We start from the raw sequence: 12,911 nt of genomic DNA, 5'->3' as shown, positions 1-12,911 counted from the left end.
CTTCCAGCACTTGCAGGGGGCATGCAAATAGTGGAAGGCGCATGCTCTTCACGTCCAGTGTTGGGAAGGTCAGGCATCGCAACCGACACAATTGGACTCTCCTTGTGGATTTGGGATTTCAAAGAACGCACAGTTCTTTGCGGTGCTTTTTGCAAGCTTGAGTCTTTTCTGTTTTCTAGCGAGAGGCTGAGTGCTTCCATCCTCATGTGAAGCTGAACCACTAGCCATGAACATAGGCCAGGGCCTCAGCCGTTCCTTGCCACTCCGTGTGGTAAATGGCATATTGGCAAGTTTACGCTTCTCCTCCGACAATTTTATTTTAGGTTTTGGAGTCCTTTTTTTTCTGATATTTGGTGTTTTGGATTTGACATGCTCTGTACTATGACATTGGGCATCGGCCTTGGCAGACGACGTTGCTGGCATTTCATCGTCTCGGCCATGACTAGTGGCAGCAGCTTCAGCACGAGGTGGAAGTGGATCTTGATCTTTCCCTAATTTTGGAACCTCAACTTTTTTGTTCTCCATATTTTATAGGCAGAACTAAAAGGCACCTCAGGTAAACAATGGAGATGGATGGATTGGATACTAGTATACAATTATGGACGGACTGCCACGGTTAGGTGGTATAAAAAAACCACGGTTAGGTGGTATATATTGTAATACAATTATGGATGGACGGACTGCCTGCCGAGTGCCGACACAGAGGTAGCCACAGCCATGAACTACCGCACTGTACACTGGTTGATAAAGAGATAGTAGTATACTCGTAACAACTAGTATGACTGACTATGACGGTATAAAGAATGAAAAAAAAAACACGGTTAGGTGGTATATATTGTAATACAATTATGGATGGACGGACTGCCTGCCGAGTTCCGACACAGAGGTAGCCACAGCCGTGAACTACCGCACTGTACACTGGTTGATAAAGAGATAGTAGTATACTCGTAACAACTAGTATGACTGACTATGACGGTATAAAGAATGAAAAAAAAACCACGGTTAGGTGGTATATATTATAATACAATTATGGATGGACGGACTGCCTGCCGACTGCCGACACAGAGGTAGCCACAGCCGTGAACTACCGCACTGTACACTGGTTGATAAAGAGATAGTAGTATACTCGTAACAACTAGTATGACACTATGACGGTATAAAGAATGAAAAAAAAACCACGGTTAGGTGGTATATATTATAATAATACAATTATGGATGGACGGACTGCCTGCCGAGTTCCGACACAGAGGTAGCCACAGCCGTGAACTACCGCACTGTACACTGGTTGATAAAGAGATAGTAGTATACTCGTAACAACTAGTATGACTGACTATGACGGTATAAAGAATGAAAAAAAAACCACGGTTAGGTGGTATATATTGTAATACAATTATGGATGGACGGACTGCCTGCCGACTGCCGACACAGAGGTAGCCACAGCCGTGAACTACCGCACTGTACACTGGTTGATAAAGAGATAGTAGTATACTCGTAACAACTAGTATGACTGACTATGACGGTATAAAGAATGAAAAAAAAACCACGGTTAGGTGGTATATATTATAATACAATTATGGATGGACGGACTGCCTGCCGACTGCCGACACAGAGGTAGCCACAGCCGTGAACTACCGCACTGTACACTGGTTGATAAAGAGATAGTAGTATACTCGTAACAACTAGTATGACACTATGACGGTATAAAGAATGAAAAAAAAACCACGGTTAGGTGGTATATATTATAATAATACAATTATGGATGGACGGACTGCCTGCCGAGTTCCGACACAGAGGTAGCCACAGCCGTGAACTACCGCACTGTACACTGGTTGATAAAGAGATAGTAGTATACTCGTAACAACTAGTATGACTGACTATGACGGTATAAAGAATTAAAAAAAAACCACGGTTAGGTGGTATATATTGTAATACAATTATGGATGGACGGACTGCCTGCCGAGTTCCGACACAGAGGTAGCCACAGCCGTGAACTACCGCACTGTACACTGGTTGATAAAGAGATAGTAGTATACTCGTAACAACTAGTATGACTGACTATGACGGTATAAAGAATGAAAAAAAAACCACGGTTAGGTGGTATATATTATAATACAATTATGGATGGACGGACTGCCTGCCGACTGCCGACACAGAGGTAGCCACAGCCGTGAACTACCGCACTGTACACTGGTTGATAAAGAGATAGTAGTATACTCGTAACAACTAGTATGACACTATGACGGTATAAAGAATGAAAAAAAAACCACGGTTAGGTGGTATATATTATAATACAATTATGGATGGACGGACTGCCTGCCGACTGCCGACACAGAGGTAGCCACAGCCGTGAACTACCGCACTGTACACTGGTTGATAAAGAGATAGTAGTATACTCGTAACAACTAGTATGACACTATGACGGTATAAAGAATGAAAAAAAAACCACGGTTAGGTGGTATATATTATAATACAATTATGGATGGACGGACTGCCTGCCGAGTGCCGACACAGAGGTAGCCACAGCCGTGAACTACCGCACTGTACACTGGTTGATAAAGAGATAGTAGTATACTCGTAACAACTAGTATGACTGACTATGACGGTATAAAGAATGAAAAAAAAACCACGGTTAGGTGGTATATATTATAATACAATTATGGATGGACGGACTGCCTGCCGACTGCCGACACAGAGGTAGCCACAGCCGTGAACTACCGCACTGTACACTGGTTGATAAAGAGATAGTAGTATACTCGTAACAACTAGTATGACACTATGACGGTATAAAGAATGAAAAAAAAACCACGGTTAGGTGGTATATATTATAATACAATTATGGATGGACGGACTGCCTGCCGACTGCCGACACAGAGGTAGCCACAGCCGTGAACTACCGCACTGTACACTGGTTGATAAAGAGATAGTAGTATACTCGTAACAACTAGTATGACACTATGACGGTATAAAGAATGAAAAAAAAAACACGGTTAGGTGGTATATATTATAATAATACAATTATGGATGGACGGACTGCCTGCCGACTGCCGACACAGAGGTAGCCACAGCCGTGAACTACCGCACTGTACACTGGTTGATAAAGAGATAGTAGTATACTCGTAACAACTAGTATGACTATGACGACGGTATAAAGAAAGAAAAAAAAATACCACGGTTAGGTGGTATATAATTATACAATTATGGATGGACGGACTGCCTGCCGAGTGCCGACTGCCGACACAGAGGTAGCCACAGCCGTGAACTACCGCACTGTACTGTGTCTGCTGCTAATATAGACTGGTTGATAAAGAGATAGTATACAACAATATACTACTATACTGGTGGTCAGGCACTGGTCACCACTAGTCACACTGGCAGTGGCACTCCTGCAGCAAAAGTGTGCACTGTTTAATTTTAAATTAATATAATATTATGTACTCCTGGCTCCTGCTATAACAACCTGCAGTGCTCCCCAGTCTCCCCCACAATTATTATAAGCTTTTATACATTGATGTGCAGCACACTGGGCTGAGCTGAGTGCACACAGACTGAGTCACACTGTGTGACTGCTGTGTATCGTTTTTTTCAGGCAGAGAACGGATATAGCAGAGAACGGATATATTAAATAAAAGTTAACTTAACAACAACTGCACTGGTCACTGTGGTAAACTCTGTCTGCACAATCTCTCTCTCTTCTAATCTATTCTAATGGAGAGGACGCCAGCCACGTCCTCTCCCTATCAATCTCAATGCACGTGTGAAAATGGCGGCGACGCGCGGCTCCTTATATAGAATCCGAGTCTCGCGAGAATCCGACAGCGTCATGACGACGTTCGGGCGCGCTCGGGTTAACCGAGCAAGGCGGGAAGATCCGAGTCGCTCGGACCCGTGAAAAAAAAAGTGAAGTTCGTGCGGGTTCGGATTCAAAGAAACCGAACCCGCTCATCTCTACATTTACATAGCAAGATCAACCTGGTTTTGCAGTGTAAATGATTGGCACTTTAAGATAAACCTGAAAAACCTAACCAAATCTCTCACTTTCTGAAACTCTCGCTCTATTACATTTGACCCATGATGTCATAAATCATGATATAGTGGGACAGGGAGTAATAGTAAATATGAAAGATAGGTGGAGCAAACCTACCATGGTTGAGTTAGCAGGATAGTGTGTGTTATTGGATCAGATGTTCTGGTCACAAATGTTGTAATTATGGGCGAACTGAAAAAAAAAGAGAGTTTAAAACATGTTACAATTGCATAGAAAGTTGTTAATAATGTATTATTATTATTATTTCTATGGCACTACAAGTGGTCTGCAGTGTCTTACAAAGTACATAAATAGAAACAGTATGAACAAAATAAGAAAACAGTGACTTACAGAACAACATATTGCAGATCATGGATATGGTTTATAACGTTTCTGCAGCAGTAATTATATTGCTCAAATAGTAGCTGGGTAGCCCAACCCCATGGTTAGTAGAGAGGTGGAGATAATGGAATAAGTGAAGGAAAGAAGAGAAGAAGGGCCTGCTTGTGAAAGCTTACAGTCTTAAGGGGAGGGTTCGGGGATAAAAATCATTAGAAACTTTCTATGCCATTGTAACTTTCTGATATATAACATGTATTATATTATGACTATTTTTATTACTATAAGGCATTTTTACAGTATTGTGTAACTTAATTTGTAACTTTTTACTTTTATAATGTTTCCTGTTCAGAAAGACATTTGAAATGATGATTCTATCAAATTATTACTTAATTTCATTAACTACAGTATCTCTAACATTTTTAAACCACAACTTTAGTGATTTGGTAGCCCAAAGATGTAGTTATACTGTACATTATAAAGTAGTCCGTCAACACATAAAGCCATCCATTATAGTAAATTTTATATTTTATGTGACAGTGGTTTAGTATGATTCGCTGGCGCACAGTATCCTGGTGGTCATGATACCAACACAAAGATCCCAATGATGGAAAGACAGATACAGGTCAGTGTTACCACCCACCCATATCCCCTAAACCTTGGTTTTGCGCCCTAACCTTAACCTTTCCCCTTAGTGCCTGACCCTAACCACCCCCTGTAGATACCTAAACCTAAGTCCCCATCCCTGCTGCCTAAACTTAACCCTTCCTCCCCTGCAGCCTTACCCTAACCCCCTTTGTGGTGCCTAACACTAACCTATGCACCCTGCAGCCTAACCCTAACCCCATTTTTGGCACTTAAACCTAACCACCGCTCCCCTTGTCCTAAACCTAACCTTCTGACTATACTTATGGTCGGGATGCCAGTTGTCTGAATTTTGTCATCTGTCTCCTGGCCCTTTTGAGTTCCTGCATCAGGATTATCAAGGGTGTATGGATTCAGGCATCTGCATTTCGCCATACGGGATCCTGACAGCTGTCATTCTGACCGCATCCCTGTGACAGTATATAAAGGCCTAATGCACCACAGGGAACCATGTATTATATCAGAATATATGCTGCAAATACATTTCTAGAATTATCTGAACTAGAACTCCTGAATATAAAACATGGAAATATATTTATATAGGTGTTTATATACTGTAGATGTCACTCTATGTACAGTATGTGTACAACTACATGTGTGAAAGTATGTATGTATAAGAATGTGTGTGACAGTATGTATGTATGTTTATGTATCAGTGTATGACCATGTGTATGGATGTGTGTGACTATGTATGTATGCATAACTACAGTACGTATGTGACAGTATGTATGTGTATTATTGTGTGACAGTATGTATGTGTGTATGTATGTATTTATTTGTGAGCTGCAGTGCCCTGCTGGGAGGAAAAGTAGGCAGGGAACACTCCCCTGCTATTCACATGAAACAGGGTCCAGTCCATCAGCTGCAGAAGGGATATGCATGTGGTACCCCGAAAAGCAGTGTGCGTGCCACTTTAAAACCTGACTTACAGTTCCACAGCAGCACAGGGGTAGAGAGTGGCACCATGGTCCACTTACATGTTGAAGATGTGGACTGCTGATTGAAAAGAGGCAGCCTGAGAAAAGAGAGCCTTGTGGGAAGGAAGGAAGAGTACTGCAGAGTGTGAGAGGAGGTTTTGGAATGCTTACTGCACATGGAGCTGAGCAGGAGCTGAAAGACCAAGTGACAGTCTAGGTCTTTCAGAGTAGTACTGCAGAGTGCAAGCAGCTGCTGAAGAGATAAGTGATGGGTGAGCTGGTGTTGAGATGCCGCAGCCAGAGACCGGACACCACCAGTTGTGAGGAGAAGCATGGACATGGAGGCCATATTGGCACTGAAAGAAGCCATTAAGGACTGGCTGAGCAAGTGAAAACGTCTGCTTACAAAGTATACGGACAACAGGAGTCCTGGGCAAGTTTGATACCCAAGTTAAGTGACCTCTATCCATATCTGTGCAAGTAAAGGGTGTGGATGGCATAAAGCCCCATTTCTTAAGTTAAACACTGCAATGCCATATTCTGCCAGCTAAGCACTGCAAGGAGTTTACTGAGGCAATAATTTTTACCTACTATACTGAGACTATGAGATTCAGTGAAACAGAGTTGTGGTACCAGCACAGATACACACATATATTTTAAAAGAATGAGTTTATGACAAGTTTGTATACAGCCCTGTAAACAGGAAAGCGGCAGAGTTTGCTACATTGGAAAGACCCTCATGGCTAAGTGAATTGTATATGTTGAGAGACACTCCCATCCCTTCACTAGTTACATCCTTTTTGCATGGTACTGTGAACAATTGACTTAGCTATCGCCCAGGAATCAACCCTTCATTTGTGTGCCAATCCCCAATTGACATACTATGGCACAGCAGACTTCTACCTGAGCTCCAACGCAAATTATCTGTGAAGACTGTAATACATTGGGGCTAGGGAAAATTAGAAATTTAGTGTTGATTATTGCTAATTGTATGTTCATCACTCCCCTCATTACCACATTATGTGATTCAAATTATTTGATGCCAGTATTTGTGATTCTAATTAACGTGTCCATCTGTGATTCAAATAATATTCTGCCATTCTTTTGTGATTCCAATCAATTGTCTTTTGCACATTGAATGCTCCTTTGTGATGTTAACTGTAGCCAATTGTCTTCTCTTTACTCATCGGTTGCACCCAATTCTTCTATTTGTGATTATTTTAAATTAATGCCAAATTAACAAATCATCATCTTTGATCCAGGGTTCAATAAAAAGACTTCCTTTTGGAATTGCTGACTCACTCTTGTTTCATATCAATCTATCCTACCTCTCAGAAAATGGTACTACAGGACAAGGTACAGGGAGAAACAATACAGGGGAAAGGTCCATCATATAGACACCCAACACCTGTGATACCTCTCTCAACCACTTAAACATACCCACCAACCCCAGAATTCTACATACACAAACCCTTCATAACAGAGAATGGGGGTGTGATGTGTGACTTTGTCCATTTTTCATGTACACACTGAAGGCTTTCACACAGTAACCCAATCCCTGTATCTCAAATGTTGCTCTTTAGGGTCCTCAGGGCTTAGATGTACAAAAATTCCCCAAAGCCTTAATCAAGCTTTGGACACAAGTGGGTATATTTGACTAAAGGACTATTTTCATTAAATTTTTATTATCAAAAATCTATCTAAATCAATATTGTGTTTTAGGGGCTATAACATACATTTACAGACACTAATTGCATGCTTCATTGCAAATTCTGATATACTTACTTCTTTGCAGGAATAGTGTGTCTGAGTTAGAACCTATCACCGTGTACTACAAAAAAAGTCTTTTTTCAAAAGTGGGTGCATACAAACTCCACACATATAGAGATAATCACTTAAACTTGCACAAATTTCTCCTTCAAGCAATAGTACCTTGGAACAGTCCAGGTGCATGTTTTGGAGAGAGGGACAAGTGGTCTAGAAAATCACTCCAACAAACTTTTTCAATTTCTGAGAGGGACCAATGATCTACAGCATTAGCTTAAGAGTCCCAAGGAACACTGTAAATTTGGCTATTTATGTATACAGGATCACAGAAATAGATTGTTTTATTTCTCTGTTTGTTCACTGGAATTGTCTGTCCATATCAAAATCCATCTTTCTGTTTTGTACAACAAAAAACCCTTATTAATCAGGTAAATAGAAACTCCACACAGCAGTGGCGCATTTAAATCTAGAACCATTTTTTTGCTCAGAAAATTATCCACTAGAGCAGTGATGGGAAACATTTGGCACTCCAGCTGTTGTTGAATTACATATCCCAGCATGCCCTGCTACAGTTTTGGTATTTGCCCATGCTAAAACTATAGCAGGGCATGCTGGGATGTGTAGCTCAACAACATATGGAGTGTCAAAGGTTCCCCATCACAGCACTAGAGCAATTCAATTGCATGATTTTGGTGAAATGGACCAGTGGTCTAGAGAACCATCTCACCAAACCTATACCTCACTTAGAATTGGAGACACATGAATGTATATGCAAGTTTGAAATGACAATGTATGTGACATCTTTTCTGTATTAATACTGCCTGTTAAGGAATGAAAGCAGGAGCAGATAAAAATTTAGCACTCTGCTCTTATTACCCAATTTACTGCTTCATAAACAGACACAAATAAACTCCCCACATAAAGGTGTCAATTTATACTTGAACCATTGTTGTCCACGTACACCTGCATCTATGGCCACTCTTAATTGCAGTCTAGACAGTGAACCTAGTCATAAATGCAACAGTTTTAGGTTGTCAAAATAGAGTACACACAAACTACAATTTTGGATTCTAGTTTAATTATACAAAAGTATAGATTTCTTACACCTGTATGTACTCTCTGTGGGTTGTTTTTTTATAGAGAAGACACATCTCTCAACAGTATTTAACGAGGTCATTAATCTCAGAGATATTCTATTGTTCTTTTACATTTTATATTTTAACTGGAGAGATTAGCAGAAATATTGTTTGCTATACTTCCTATATTGGATTGGATTTAACCTACCAGTGTGTTGCATGTTGCCTAGATGTGTTTGTATTTTTACATTTTAATTATTAAAAGCTATATTCTATCTACATAACATTCTAAATAAAGTGTGCCAAAGAAAATATTTATAGTCCTTTTTCTTCTTTATGTCTATGTAAAGATCTCCTACCCTTATAGTTTGCTGAACTATTTTTCTGGGAGCACCACCAACCAAGTGCTAATTGTTTTCTACTTGTATCGCCCAAACGTTGGTCCATAACCATATATATTGTGATCTTGAAAAGACACAGGTCCTGTGCAGTTTCAAAATACTTGTTAGCTCATAATATTGTACTTGAAAAAAAAATGGAAAGTTCTTTGCTACAGTACATACTGTAGATGGAATGCTTCATTATGTAATGCACTGGTCACCCAGTGGTGAAACTATGAATTGCAATTTTGCTTTATGGCACAAATTTGCTTGCATGGCACGACATCATGGCACAACAACATAATAGAATTGGTGTCATGCCAAATTGAGTGCCATGGCACAATTTTCAGAAAGGTAAATGTGGACACATCTGTATGAGTTTCACAATAACCAGCAAAGCATTGCCATGTCTACCTATGGGACAGAAAAACAGAGGCAGTCTCATTACTTTTCAATCTAAATACACATACACACACACACACACACACACACACACACACACACACACACACACTGTATCTATCTTAAAAACCAAACTACCAAACGTGATTTTTCATATGTAAACTTTTCCAATTAGCAAATCACAAGTATCATTTATCTATGCAGACGATTCAAGCCAGAATAACAGCCTAGTAGAAATTCATAATTTATTAATAAGTTAGTAACAAATTTATCTAACCATCAAAATACATGTCTTTGGCCAAAAGAAATTGATACATGCACAATGTAGAATCTACCATAATAGATTACACTTATATTCATCCTGTCAATATCACTATTCACATTCAATATAGGGGCGCAGAGTGGGGTACTATCTTTTGGAGACTGGTAATATGTTCTTCATGTGGTCAGGAATTTTCTTTGTAATAATTTAATTTGGATTCAGGGCCAAAAAACACAAATGCTTAGTACTGTAATATAACTGCCTCTCAAACAAACACAAGTTTGTCAAAGCCCATAATGAAAAGTGATGAATGATGGAATTGTACTTGGACTCTACCATTCAGCCTTATGTTGCATGTTAAAAAGGACATGCACAGTTTAACAAACCAAGCAATTCAGCAACAGGTACTGACACTCTTGTGGCTGAAGTGCTTGGTTTATTTGGGCTCCCATAAATAATACATTTTGCTGGTGCTAAAACCTCTTTTCACATACACACTGGGGGATGGGCAGCTTAAGTACATCATAGCTATTTTGCACAAGGGACTTCAAATTGCCTTTTTTCCCTTGAATAAAAAAAAACTGTGTGAGATTATAAAGTGTACCTTACCATTAAAGTAATCCCCCATCATTCGATTGATGTTTACTGTATCGGTTTTGTAAATGCTAGATGTGTCAATATATTTGGTACAATTGCATTTTGTAGGACAAGAAAACATTTTTTGTTTAACATCCTGATACAGATGAGGAATTGCTATTGTGGTAGAATAGAATTGAGATGGAATTTGGAAGTTACACTAATGCACACTTGACCTTGCCTAATCTTCTAAAACCAGATGCATTAATGGCAGATGTTGGATACAGATTTAATGCTACCATAGCCGTCATATATTCAGTAAACCACTGTGCATCAGCATGGTGGCTGTCATACTTTGTATCTCTTGTAAATGAATGTTTCACATTCACAGACAATTATTGTGTGAAATAGTACTAGTCTTATTCTTGGTCTCCTTCTGTGATAAGGATTCCTCAGAAGCAACAGTTGTAGCATGCAATAATTCTTCTTGAGAAATTTGCACAGGAATCAGTTAGCCTTTGCAAACTTAGCAAAAAGATATAAATCTGCACAGGATATAACAATTATAATTTCAGTGGATTGGAAATATTATCAAACCAATGTAAGAGCCTACTATAATAATTGGTTCAGCAAGTGGTTGGTGGTGCTCCCAGAAAATAGTTATAACAACTATGAAACAACTGGTATAGTCCCTTGAAGAAGAAAAAAAGGACAAAAAGCAACTATATGCCTTTTCCAGGGCACACTTGAAGAATTTGAAATAATGAAATTATTAAAATATAACTTTTATTATTATATACTTAAAAAAGAAACGAGAGCAAGCATCTACAATTAAAGAACATTATTGTCCACAAGTACTAATGTACTGGATTATAGGCGAAATAATGGTGTAAGTGAGCAAAAATAAGTGATCCCTCATTCAATGAAATAATATACTCTACTTGTATTCTCTATAATAGAGATTTTAGTAGAATGAGGTCACTACCTCGGGTCTAATGTAGTCAATGAGTGCAGGAACCTGAAGTCTAGTTCCTGCCGTGGGTCCCAAAATTATGTTATGTGTTGGAGAGCAAAATACCTACGGTACCTAGTATTCCCTGGTGGTTCCCCATCCAGGTACTGACCAGGCCCTGCAGTGCTTGGCTTCCAAGATCAGACGAGTTTGGGCATACTCAGTGTGGTCTGACCGTAGGTAAATCTGTCTCCTGGGTGCACCGTTTTCCGATTGTATTGGGACCCAAGATATGAATCACAGAATAAATATTGGGTTTTATGTGGTCAAAAATCAGACTACCAGATTATTGCTGACAAATCTAGCAAATAACAATCTATGTAAAAAGAGAAATGGTAGCCGCAAGATATCATTTATCATTACATTTACTGAAGATTGCGTATTCCCTCATAGATTCATGCACCAAATTTAAATAAGCAGCAATATTGAATTGATGCTAAAGATCTCTCTGCTTCCCATACATTCATAGCATAATTGTAACAGGCAACAGGTACCACAGGAAATGCTTTAAACACTGTGAAATAAGGCGATAGTCTGGGCAAAAAAAAAAAGGGCCCAGTAATAGCCATAATTGTTTGGAAGCAAAGCAATATTTTCAATCCTATACAGTTTGAATGCTGAGGATCTCTCTGCTACCCATACATTTATAACAGAATTATAGCAGGCAATAGGTACCGCAGGAGATATTTTGAACAATTTGAAATGAGGTAATAAAGCAAAAGAAGGCCTGGCAATAACCACAAATATTTGGGAGTAAAGCAGTGTGTCAATATCAAATGATAGGGTTCAATGTATTATCCAATATTATAAATTCTGAGATTAATTGCTTTATAAGTGCATCAGTCCCTTGTATACAGATTCCTCTTTATCCACCCTTGCATTGAGATCATATATCAAAACTAGTATAGGACAACGGCTAGATTTGTCAGCAATAATCTGGTAGTCTGATTTTTGACCACATAAAACCCAATATTTATCTGTGATTCATATCTTGGGTCCCAATACAATCGGAAAACGGTGCACCCAGGAGACAGATTTACCTACGGTCAGACCGCACTGAGTATGCCCAAACTCGTCTGATCTTGGAAGCCAAGCACTGCAGGGCCTGGTCAGTACCTGGATGGGGAACCACCAGGGAATACTAGGTACCGTAGGTATTTTACTCTCCAACGCATAACATAATTTTGGGACCCACGGCAGGAATTTGACTTCAGGTTCCTGCACTCATTGACTACATTAGACCCGAGGTAGTGACCTCATTCTACTAAAATCTCTATTATAGAGAATACAAGTAGAGTATATTATTTCATTGAATGAGGGATCACTTATTTTCGCTCACTTACACCATTATTTCGCCTATAATCCAGTACATTAGTACTTGTGGACAATAATGTTCTTTAATTGTAGTGGTTTTCTTTTTTAAGTATATAATAAAAGTTATATTTTAATAATTTCATTATTTCACATTTTTCAAGTGTGCCCTGGAAAAGGCATATAGTTGCTTTTTGTCC

At 39.3% G+C, this 12,911-nt stretch overlaps 1 long non-coding RNA gene and 2 pseudogenes across 1 annotated transcript in view; 1 reads left to right on the top strand and 2 right to left on the bottom strand.

The window, feature by feature from the left end:
• The window catches only part of LOC135057595 (uncharacterized), a 58,809-nt gene extending 54,599 nt beyond the window's left edge, over window positions 1-4,210 (bottom strand). Inside the window, exon 1 of the long non-coding RNA XR_010244228.1 lies at window positions 4,142-4,210. This is a non-coding gene — a long non-coding RNA (uncharacterized LOC135057595). The remainder of the gene's footprint in view (window positions 1-4,141) is intronic.
• Window positions 4,211-11,463: 7,253 nt separating this feature from the next.
• Window positions 11,464-11,582, bottom strand: LOC134895874 (5S ribosomal RNA; annotated as a pseudogene).
• An 856-nt stretch (window positions 11,583-12,438) lies between these two features.
• On the top strand, window positions 12,439-12,557 carry LOC134895978 (5S ribosomal RNA; annotated as a pseudogene).
• Window positions 12,558-12,911: the final 354 nt, after the last annotated feature.

Source organism: Pseudophryne corroboree, chromosome 3 (genome assembly GCF_028390025.1).
Source record: "Pseudophryne corroboree isolate aPseCor3 chromosome 3, aPseCor3.hap2, whole genome shotgun sequence".
Classification (NCBI taxonomy): domain Eukaryota; kingdom Metazoa; phylum Chordata; class Amphibia; order Anura; family Myobatrachidae; genus Pseudophryne; species Pseudophryne corroboree.
Note: the sequence above shows the minus strand (reverse complement) of the source record. Positions and strands in the feature narration are given on the sequence as shown.